Source organism: Apodemus sylvaticus, chromosome 1 (genome assembly GCF_947179515.1).
Source record: "Apodemus sylvaticus chromosome 1, mApoSyl1.1, whole genome shotgun sequence".
Lineage (NCBI taxonomy): Eukaryota > Metazoa > Chordata > Mammalia > Rodentia > Muridae > Apodemus > Apodemus sylvaticus.
In genome coordinates, this window is record NC_067472.1 from 76480731 (window position 1) to 76493080 (window position 12350).

Consider the following 12350-nt stretch of genomic DNA (forward strand, 5'->3'; position numbering starts at 1 on the left):
GAGAATCAGAGATGTAGGAGATAGATAGGTCTAGGACTTGAGTTCTCCTGTCCAGTCACTAGAAACTGCCGCTGTCTTTAGACTCCAGCCAGACAGCCTCCCAGGGTCCTAACTTGAGTGGCAGGTTCCTCTTTCAGACATTTTCTCTTGTTGCTCCTCCCACTCAGAATGTCCCTGGAGTGTTTTCCCCACCACCCAATCCCTGTCCAGTTTGCACTTCGCTTGCTCAGGGCTCCGGGCAAACAGCATTTATCTGCTAGGTCTGCTTTGAGATTCCTTACTAAACTGGCACACTCCTTGCCCACACCAGCCTCCCTCTCCCCCTCACTTGGAATGTCTCTGACCATGTGCTGACATTCACTGCACCATGGGTCAACTGTGCACATCTGCGTGAATGTTGTTCTCACCAGGTTCGAGGAGGAACTTTGTGAGGGTAAGAGTGTCATCCTCTGTGTTCTCTGAGGACCAGCTAGGTCTGTGTGAACGGCTTGTCTCACTCTGTCATTTAACAAAGAAAACTCACATACACTCACAGGGGCGCCTCAATAAATGCTCTGCAATCATTTCTGGTTATGGAAGAAAACTAGAAAATGTGAATGGCACCTTGATACACTCTCATGTGCATATATGAGTACACATGTGTATATTTACACACCCACACATAGACATGCACACCAGAACCTCCATAACAACTAGAAACAGTGACAAAGACTATAAGAATCTTCCCACATAGGCATGATTGAGCCCCAGAGAACTTGTTGATTTGAGTCCCTCCTTTCTCTCTGATTCAAAATCTTAAGATTAGAGACAGTTTGGTAAGTGACATACACTAGACAGAGATGGCAAGTCAGTCAAACTCCCTACATACTCAAGGATGAACCCAAGTGTCTGATCCTCTTGCTTCTGCCTTCAAGGTACTAGGATTGGAGGTATATGCTACCATGCCTCTTTTATGCTGTGCTGGGGATTAAGCCTAGGACTTTGTGTATGCTGAGCAAGGACTGTGCCATTTGAGTTACTACATCCTTGGCTGGACAACTGAGTTCCAACCAGCATGAAAATGAGTAACCCACTGAGATTCCCCAAAGAAGCCATCTTTTGTCAAGAAGGTCCCTAGGAGAAGCACCTTATGAAACTGGAGACTAACTATAGCTCAGGTCAGGGAGATTGTGTTTGGACTGTGACCACATCACCAGCAAGTGGCGGCAAGGTCTCAAACCAGGCTGTCTAACTTCTGATCAGGAAAGTTGTCCTTCATCGTCCTTCCTCAAGAAGTATGCTTGCTATCAGTTTGACTGGTGCTACTTTAAGGTGAGCAGTGAAGGGGTCAGCTGTTGACCCAAAAACATGAATAGAGGGAGCAGACAAGGACTCCACCAACAGACACAAAGTCTAGGAAGGCCACAAACTAAAAAGTCTCTCTACCCAGACTCTGGAAAGCTGCTAAAGCAGAGAGGGCAGATCACAGCCTTAGAGAGCCTTCCTGAGGACAGCGTCCTCATAGGCTTTCCAGAACGCCTCAGTGTCATCTGCCTTGCGGAGATAGTAAGAGCGCCAAGCCTGGCAGGAGGGAGGTTATATAAATTGTCCCCTGCCTAGGGGAGCTCTGGACAGACAGTGATAGGTGCATGCACACTTCTTTTCTCACTGTCTCTGGACTCTGCACTTCTGCTTTTCAGAGCCCTCTCCCAACTTCCAACTTCCGCACTGAAGGTTGCCAGGTGGTGGTTCACAGATATCTGAAGCCCTCTGGGGGAGTCAGTATCCCTGACCTCAAGCAGTGTTAAAAACTGCATGGTATTGGTACAGTGACAGGAAGGCGGATCAATGGAACAGGATTGATGAACCCATACACCTACGGCCACTTGATCCTCCACAAAGGGGCTGAAAACACCCATTGGAAAAAAGATAGCCTTTTCAACAAATGGTGCTGGTTCAACTGGAGGTCAGCATGCAGAAGAATGCGAATTGATCCATCCTTGTCTCCTTGTACCAAGATCAACTCCAAATGTATCAAGGACCTCCACATAAAGCCAGACACTCTGAAGCTAATAGAAAAGAAACTGGGGAAGACCCTTGAGGACATCGGTACAGGGAGAAAGTTTCTGAACAGAACACCAATAGTGTATGCTCTAAGATCAAGAATTAACAAATGGGACCTCATAAAATTACAAAGTTTCTGTAAGGCAAAGGACACCACCAAGAGGACAAATCGGCAACCAACAAATTGGGAAAAGATCTTCACCAATCCTTCATCAGATAGAGGGTTAATATCCAATATATACAAAGAACTCAAGAAGTTAGACACCAGAAAATCAAACAACCCTATTAAAAAATGGGGTACAGAGTTAAACAAAGAATTTTCACCTGAAGAACTTCAGATGGCTGAGAAGCATCTTAAAAAATGCTCAACTTCATTAGTCATTAGGGAAATACAAATCAAAACAACCCTGAGATTTCACCTTACACCAGTCAGAATGGCTAAGATTAAAAATTCAGGAGACAGCAGGTGTTGGTGAGGATGTGGAGAAAGAGGAACACTCCTCCACTGCTGGTGGGGTTGCAAATTGGTACAACCACTCTGGAAATCAGTCTGGCGGTTCCTCAGAAAACTGGGCACGTCACTTCCGAAAGATCCTGCTATACCACTCCTGGGCATATACCCAGAGGATTCCCCACCATGTAATAAGGATACATGCTCCACTATGTTCGTAGAAGTCCTATTTATAATAGCCAGAAGCTGGAAAGAACCCAGGTATCCCTCAACAGAAGAATGGATGCAAAAAATGTGGTATATATACACAATGGAGTACTGTTCAGCCATTAGAAACAATGAATTCATGAAATTCTTAGGCAAATGGATGGAGCTGGAGAACATCATACTAAGTGAGATAACCCAGTCTCAAAAGATCAATCATGGTATGCACTCACTAATAAGAGGATATTAACCTAGAAAACTGGAATACCCAAATCATAATCCACACATCAAATGAGGTACAAGAAGAACGGAGGAGTGGCACCTTGTTCTGGAAAGACAGTATAACAGTATAGGGCAAAACCAGAACAGGGAATTGGGAAGGGGTGGGTGGGAGAACAGGGGGAGGGAAGGGGGCTTATGTAGGGGACCAGAAAAGGGGAAATCATTTGAAATGTAAATTAAAAATATATCGAAGAAAAAAAAAAAGAAAAAAAGAAGCAAAGTGTCCCTTCTCCCTGATGTCTGCTGAGCTTCTCAGAAGCCCTTCAGAGGAGTCCACACAAGCTCTTCAGAACCCTGCGCACAGCACAGCCCTCACCCATGTCTATTCCCATTCTGACTGCAATCCTGCCACTGCCCCCAGATCTAAGAAGAGTCATGGCACCAACCAACTTGTCCCCTGTGCCAGTAGCGATGTCTCTACTTAGAGTAGAGCACCTGAAAAGGCAGATTCAGTCCCTGCCCTCTGAGAGCCCTGTGTCCAAACAGCAAGACAGACCACTAGACCCTGGCCATAGCATCTGAGAAGCCCAAGATAGGGAGAGAGGAGTGCACAGACACTCGGAAGGACAACAAAGTGAGTCTGTCAAGCAAGTCATGGAAAGCTAGAAAGGAAGAGGCCAGCTGTGACTGGAGCCCTTACAGGTTGAAGGCAGATGAAAGAAAGGAATGGGATAGGAGAAGGGGACTGTCCCTCCAGTAAAAGGGGAGACAGGAACTGTTCAGGGCAGCGGAGCAGCTGTTGATCACATTTAGGGCCTGATGAACTTAAACTTAAGGTTTGGAAAAACCTCAGACCTTCCCAAAATGAGGGAGCTTCTTCTATGGCAGCCACCCATGGCAGGCCACACATGACAGGCCACACATGGCAGACCACCCATGGCAGACCACCCATGGCAGGCCACACATGACAGGCCACACATGACAGGCCACACATGACAGGCCACCCATGGCAGGCCACCCATGGCAGGCCACACATGACAGGCCACCCATGACAGGCTGCTTCCACGGTAGGCTCCTGGAAGCTCTACCCAAGCATGCTACAGACTTCAAGTATAATCCTGTCAGAACTTATCTTGTTAGTTAGAGGCCTCTCACTCCTGTCAGGAGTTTTAGGAATCTTGATTTTATCATCTGACATATTAGTCTTCCACCCAGGTTTTTGTGTCATTTATAAATTTGATAAGCCTGTCTTTAAGTTGCTGACAAAATCCTCACACAGAACAGACCAGATTCAGAGTCCTTAGGCCCAACTCTGGGCAGTGATCCCAGCTGTGCCCCAGATGCAGAGCCACAGCTGGCACTTCCTGTCCCACCTGTAAGAAGTGGATCTCCAAGACTGTGACCTTTGTACTTCTGGAGCCAACACACTGTGAAACTTCTCTCACCTGGGACCCACCTACGCAGACCATTCTGCTATTACAATAGGATGCAATCTCCCAAGTTCCCAGGCAGAACAGACGACTCGGGGCCTGAGCACTGGAGAGCTGCTCACATACCTGGGCTAGCCCTGGGCTCATTAAACACTTCCCACGAGCAACCCCCTTCATTGATACATCCCCATGGGACACGAGGCATACAGGTATATAAAGTAAGCAAATTGGGCATTCACTGGTGGTAAATCTCATACAGAAATTTCTTTGGAAAAAAAATCTTTGTTAGACATTATTTTCACCTGATTAAAGATTAAGACAAATTTTCACATTAATAAGATGGAAGTTCTTATCTGTCTTATGCAACACAATCCAAAGATATAATAATTTAATTCTTGTGTGCTGAGATATAATGGAAGGAAAATATTAAAAGCCTTTGTCTTCTGTAATTAAACCATTATGCCCTGTAGCACTGAAAGCTTGGTACATAAAACACCACGCTTCGTAACATACAATAGTCCCAAATTGAAGTTGAGGCATTTGAGTCAGTATTCATTGGCATCCTGTGGCACTTGCACAGGGCAGATTGTGTGAGCTGTATATTCAGAACCAAGGCCGTGGTAAAGCTATACAATGCAACCTGGGAAAGCAAGGCCCAACCCCCTCAATGTATCAGGCAGTTGGTTTGGGGCTCCTGCGTGGTTACGGAGCCTTTGCACACCATTTCCTGGGTTAAGTTTCCTATCGCCTCTGTTTTCACTTACTTAGCTCATGAGGGGTTGTGGTCCTAAGTCTAAGAGGCTTTGCACTGGCCTCTCGGTTCTTCTTTAGCACACAGTTTTAACTAGCGACTATCGCCTCTCAAGGCCTTGGCAGATTATCAGCTGCCAGTCACAAATGGAGGCATGACCTGCTTTATACAACTGCTGTCTCAGTCTTTCAAAAAAGGGAAAAGATTTTAAGTCAGTGGCTCTCAACCTTCATAATGCTGTGACCCTTTAATAACAGTCCATTGTGTCATGGTGACCCCCAAGCAGAAAATTACTTTTGTTGTTGCTTCATAATTTTGCTACTGTTGTGAATAATAATGTATGCATCTGATAAGCAGGATATCTGACACATGGCCCCTGAGAAAGGGTCATTTTGACAACCTCCACCCACCCCTGTATGGGGTCACAACCCATAGGTTGAGAACCACTGTTATAAGCTATAAGAAATTATAATAATTGCAGTCCTCGGAGAGTCCCTGGAAAAGGGCTTCACACCTCGATTATATAACTAGCTGAGGGCTGCTCACTTCCATTCCAGGCTGGTTGTCGATTATGTTTTGATTGACATCCTTCAGAACCTGCACTTTCAAACCTGTGTTCTTGTACATGTTAGGCAGTCATGCTATCAGCCTAGGGCTTGCTTTTGACGGGATTTCACAATGCTGCGCAAGCTGGCATTGATTCTCCTAAGTTACTCAAGCCAGCACTGAACTTACAGTCAGCCTGCTTCTGATCCAAGAGTGTCAGGCTACAGGCGTGTGCCACCGTGCCTCACTGTTAATGGCTTTTTAGGGCATGATAATAATGAGTGTCTCTGATGATGCAAGGAGATAGTCATTCTCTTCACAGCAGATGAGTAAGGCTTTCGGGAACAGCTAAGGGGGGTGGTGGTACTGCAGGGCAGTAGTGACCCCAGCAAGAAGGATCCCTACACCCACAGACTGTGCCACCTGCTGAGCAAAGGCATGGTGAACAGGGATGCCAATTAAAGACAGATGGTGTCATTTCAGATCACAGGCATGGAAAAGGAGTTCAGGCGATGGCTCACTAGGTACACAGACTTAAGGATCCAAGTTTGAAACCTCAGAATTTATATAAAAGTCAGGCACAGTAGCCTGAGTCCATAACCCCAATGTTCCTAGGATGAAATTAAGAGGTAGAAACACAGGAATTTCTAGAAGCCCTTGGGCCATCTGGCCTGGTGTGAACAGTGGCAAACAACCAAGAGACACCGTCTCAAGCAAGGCAGAAGGTAAAGACAGACATCCAAGGCTATTCTCTGACCATCTCAAGCATGTTGTAGCAGACACACACACACACACACACACTTAAAAATAAAATAAAAGAACAATGCCATTGAGACACAGACATGGAACATTGCATGGACGGTTCTATGAAAGAGGGCACATGGGGCATTGGAGCAGGGCAGAAGGGAGAACCTGTCAGACCAGGTGGAGATAAAGAGACATGGACTGACCTCTCTAAAGGGCAACTTGGCAGGAGTAGAAGGGACCTTTTCCACAGAAGTTCCTCTTCAAGGAACTGAGTGAACAGAGACAAGATGTTCGCAGTGATGGTGAACCAGGATGTCCGTCATCGTGCTCTCTACATCCTGGAAAAAACAGAGATAACCTCCTCCTCTCCAGCACCAGTGAGTTAGCTGTGTTAAGGTTTTGGCCTTCAGTTAATGGACTATATTGCAGTCTTGAAAAAAAAAAAACAGTTGAAGGAAAATATCCTTCCACAAAGGCAGGCAAATAGAGAAGGTACAACATCAGTGAAAAGGCAGCTGAGGGACTTTATTTCAAAACACATCTTTTGTGCAGAAGCATTTTGTATTATAAAAGCAGGAGAGAGGAAAAAGCTAAAAAGATACAATCAAAATGTTAACTTGATTCCTCATGGTGGTAAGATCATAAATAATTTCATTTTTCCCACTTTTACTTCTATATTATATAACTTTCCTATATTTGCTTCATAGGAGATCTTTTATTTAAGATAAAATGAAAGGGTTCTAGCAAAGAAAACTTATTTCAGATCTGTGACTCTGCAAGGAGGGTGCTTCAGTCACAAGGAGGAGGAAGACGCTCCTTCCTGAGAGAGGTACTGGGGCATAGGCTTCAGTGTGCACCCGGAGAAATGGGCTGAATTTTACCAGAGTCCCCTTCTCAAAAGGTGGGACCGAGTCAAAGCTGTAGCATAGGCATAGGAGGAAGCACCTAACCCCTCCCCACCACTGGCTACATCATCATCCCCCCTTGTCAACCCTGCAATGGCCTCCACAGGGCTGACAGGGAGACAGGACACAGGCCAAGCATCACCCATCTGGGAAGGTGTCAGAGTTGAAACATCCACAGAGAGTCTTGAGGCCACCCCTTTCCTGAATGCATGTTTCCCTGGAAAGCCAATGCTCCTGGGACTCCAGCCTCGGGCGTCGTCATTCTGTACGTGGGCATGGGACGATGAACGGAGACAGCGCCTTTCTCTATTTTCACATTTTCAGTCACATCTTCACTGAAAATGTGACTGGAAGCCACTTCATTTACATCTCTGTTCTCTCAGTAACCATTCTACAGGCATTTACTGTAGGCCAGAGAGATCTCAGATCCTGAAGGTACACATTACCTAGCAGGACAACTGCAGTCCTGATTCAAGGCCACAAGGACAAATGACACCCACACTGTCAGCATCCACCATTGCACTAGGTCCTGAGTATCCGCTATGAAAGCTCACCCTGCACTGTCTGTCCAGGCCAAGACCTGCTTTCTGAGTCCCTGCTAGGGGAGGTGGAAGACAAAGTCCAGGTCTGCAGTGGGAACATCAACCACAGCCCTCACCAAGTTCTCCTTGTATTTAAACTTGAAATAACTAAATTTAATCCAAAAGCTATTTGACATACCTTCAGATTCACAGAGAAGGAAGAAGAAGCCCTCAGGCATGCACTGGAAGTGCTGACCCAGCAGTCCAGAGATTTTTTTTTTGACCATTAGTCTGGATTAATTCAAAACAGGTACTCACAAAGCTCACATCCTTGAGAAGGAAATAAAGCCATGATCCACTCTTGAGATGAAGACCTGCAAAGTTCCCCAGGCTCTTCTGAGGCCCTTGATCCACTTTAGCTTAGCTATTCGAAGGAAGACACTATTTTCCAGCAAAGTCTCCTGACATCCAAGGAGACACTGCACTTGCTAAAGAAGAGCCCAGGGCTGTGGCAAACTAAGACAGACAATCATAAACAGGAGTATTTCATAGGCAGGAATGGGGGACTACTGGGTGGAGGGGCACAGAAGACATCTGGGGCTGAGAAGGCTATATATACAGTGGGTAAGAATGTTTGTTGAGCAAGTGCAAAGATCTGAGTTCAAATCCACAGAACCCATGTAGAAAGCCAGGTATGCTTATGTGCTCCTGTAGCCACAATGCTGTGGAGATAGAGAACAGGCTCATGGGGGCTCTGCGACAGCCTAACTCTACTGGGTTCAATAGAGACCTTGACTAGAGGGAATAGAGCAGAGAGTGATGACTCAGGACACCTGACATCCTCCTGTGACCTCAGTGCCTGCACATGAGCACTGCATCCCATCCCCCACAAACTTACACATATACATTTAAAAAAGAAGACATCAGGTGGAAAAGATGGGGGCTTGGAGACCAGCTCTCAAGAATACGGAGATACTGGTAATGTGTGCAGCATGCTCCTTATGTGCCAGGCAAAACTCTCCTAGCATTTGTGCCTGAAGACTCCGTCCCATAGCTATCTTGTTAGATCTTCTCCACAGATTAGTAAACTGAAGAAGGAGGGGATGAAGGAACTCAAAACAAGATGGACAACTTGATCCCAGGGCCTCTGACTCTCAAGTCCTTGGATCTTTGCCATAAGATTCAAATATATCCGACCACTGGTTTGTGAGGTACAGAGACCAAAGTGTGGGAGATTCAAGAGAAAGTACTCCATCCACCTGAAGCAACAGAGCCTGGCCGCAGAATGATTTTAGACTGGGAAGCCCACTGGCTAACGAGCACAGGAAAGTGATTAGGCCTCCCCAAGGTTCGGTGTCTCACTGGTGAGACATCGCTGGTGTGATAACCTGTCATGGTGGCTTAGATCGTTTAACTGCACTGAGGTGAAAGAGTCACACCCGAGAACGGTGAAGAGATGAGGGGAATAGAGAAAGGAGGAAGAGGAGACAGGAAGAGGAGGAAAAGGAGGAAGAGGAGACAGAGGAAGAGGAGGAAAAGGAGGAAGAGGAGACAGAGGAAGAGGAGGAAAAGGAGGAAGAGGAGACAGAGGAAGAGGAGGAAAAGGAAGAAGAGGAGATAGAGGAAGAGGAGAAAGAGGAGACAGATGAAGAGGAGGAAAGGAAGAAGAGGAGACAGAGGAAGAGGAGGAAAAGGAAGAAGGGGAGACAGAGGAAGAGGAGGAAAAGAAGGAAGAGGAGACAGAGGAAGAGGAGAAAAAGGAGGAAGAGGAGACAGAGGAAGAGGAGGAAAAAGAGGAAGAGGGGGGAAAGGAGTGTGGTAGAGAAGAAAGAAGAGGGGAAGGGGGAAGGAAGAAAAATAGGAAAAGAGGAGGAAGCAAGGAGAAAGAAGTGAGGGAGAAGGGGAAGAGGAGGAGGAAGGGGAGGAGCAGCGGTATGCTAGGACACCTGGGAGAGAACCCAAAGGGCAGACCAGGTGGCAGTAGCCACAGCCAGGGCTACACAGACGAGAGCACTACTAGCTATAAACGAGGCTTTTCCTGATGCCCACACCTCTCTTCTTGCTCCATCTCTGCCCACTTTGCCCTCCTAAGTCTCCAGATCTATTTTAGCCCATCACTGCTCTGTCAAGTATTCCATGTAATGACACATTTCCCGGGCAAGTGAAGGATCCCGGACAATCTAGGATCTCAAGACCTTGCTTTGTCCACCAATGGCACAACCTGGAGTAGTGAAGACAGCACATGTTATTATTCACCTTGGTTCCAGGACCTCATACGGCATCTGACACAGTGAGTTCAGTCATCTGTGTGGTGCAGGAGAGGTGAAGCCATGGATATCAAGTGACGCAGTGGGCTTTCAAGCTGGCCTTTGTATCCCTCATTCCCAACAAAAAGAAGTGCCTCCCCCAGTGAACCTTTTCTAAGCAAAGGCCCACGGTAAAGCTCACACCAGGGAGACCAGGAAGTGGAAAGACCACACCCTAAGGGTGTGGCCCACTCACGCCCCATTTTGTTCTATTGACCGTGACACAGTTTTTGTGCACTCTATGGAAGCATGACAGCTGTGCTGAGCAGAACACCAGGCCTCTCTTTAGGGAGAGATCTGGTTTTAGTGAAAAGAAGCTCTCCTAAGATGCTTCCATAAAATCCTAAAATTTGTCCCGAAACACAGCTGCCTTCAGATGATCCTAAGAGAAGAAAGAAGCTAGGCAGGTGACTCAGCAGGCAGAGTGCTTGTCATACAAGTGTGGGGACCCGAGTTCGAATTCTCAGAACCTATGAAAGGGAAGGGTAGGTGTGCTAGCTTGGCACAGGAGGCAGAGACAGAAATCTTCAGAGTCTAGTCAAAGTCACAGCAAGCTCCAGACTGTGCAAGAGGCCCTGCTTCAATGTAGAAAATGAATGGGAATGAAGAATGGAACTCTATAACCATGTTATAACTCTATAACTCTATAACCCTCCACACACATGTGCACCACACATACACATGAACCCCCATAGACATGCAAGCATAAATAGATGAATGTACACATACCACACACATATACACACACATATACATACGCATACATACACATGCATACAGACACATACACATATACATACACACACATACATACATATAATATATACATACATACACATACATACATACATACATACATACATACATACAAATTTAATATAGACAAATGGGGAGGGAAGGACAAGCCCACCCTGCAGAACTTTGCATTTCTGGAAGGAAGGAGAAGGAAAGATGGGGAGACACCCTAGCAGTGCTTTGGCAAATTCCCATGTTATAATAATAATAATAATAATAATAATAATAATAATAATAGTAATAATAGCAACAATAATAATAAATACAAAGAAAATGTAAAATACCAGGGTGCAGGATGCTTACGCAAGGGCTCTTTTGGCTTGAACATTGGTCATAAAATAATTTGTCCTAGCACTATCTGGAAATGTCAAGACTGCATTTGCTCAGAACATATCATCTCTTTCATGTCCATGGCTCCCCTGAGGTCATCAGGGCCACTTCAGTATCAGAAAGTCTCAAGCCAGTCTCACCTCTTCTTCTTCTGCCAAACCCTATAAATTGTCCCAACTTAGAAAACACTTGCTTTCAAATGCTTGGCCAAGCACTGGCCATCTCACTTCCTGGAATGTACTGTTGGGTGAGGCTTTACCCTACTTGAGGCATGAATCCATTGTGGAAGGGAGAGAGAAAGTGCAAACCTCCTGGGAGGGTTTGGAGGGAGGAGAGGAACTAGAGAAACAATTAAACTATAATCTCAAAAAATAAAAAAGTGGGAGGGAAAAAAAAACCTTCCTAACTTGTAGAGTTAATTGAGGACTTAAACAAAATTATTATTCTAAAAAACTTTTATTATAAAAATTTATCCTTGGGAATTTAATAATGCATATAATAAAATACAATCATATCCACTCGTCTTTTCTCCTCTCCAACCTCTCCCAGATCTCCCCCTTCCTAATTTTATGTTCTCTCTTCTCTCTCTCTCTCTCTCTCTCTCTCTCTCTCTCTCTCTCTCTCTCTGTGTGTGTGTGTGTGTGTGTGTGTGTGTGTGTGTGCTCACTGAAGCATGGGAATGTGGGAACCTTCCAACGGCCATACCTGCAGAAGAGAACAATCAGCCCTGTGTGTCCTGGATCGCTTTCCCATCACTGGGATCAAACACTGACCAAAAGTAGAGGAAGGGTTCCCTTGCTCACGGCTTACACTCCATCATCACGGGAAGCCAGGCCACGAGCAGAGACCATGGATGAATGCTGCTTACAGGCTTGCTTCTTCTGTCATACTCAGCTCTATTTCCTACACAGCCCAGGCCTACCTGCCCAGCGACAGCCCTGCCCACAATGGGATGGGCTCTCCTATTTCAACTAGCAGTTAAGAAATGCCTCACACGTACCCACTGGTGAGTCTGTCTGAGGAAATTCCTCAACTGAGGTTCCCTCTTCCCAGCAATGTCTGGGCTTCTGTCAAGTTAACAGAAACTAACTATGACCCC

The 12350-nt window shown here is 45.9% G+C and overlaps 1 protein-coding gene across 1 annotated transcript in view; it reads right to left on the minus strand.

Moving 5' to 3' along the window:
- The window catches only part of Plpp4 (phospholipid phosphatase 4), a 133719-nt gene that overhangs the window by 102020 nt on the left and 19349 nt on the right, over positions 1–12350 (minus strand). The gene's annotated exons all lie outside the window — the stretch shown is intronic.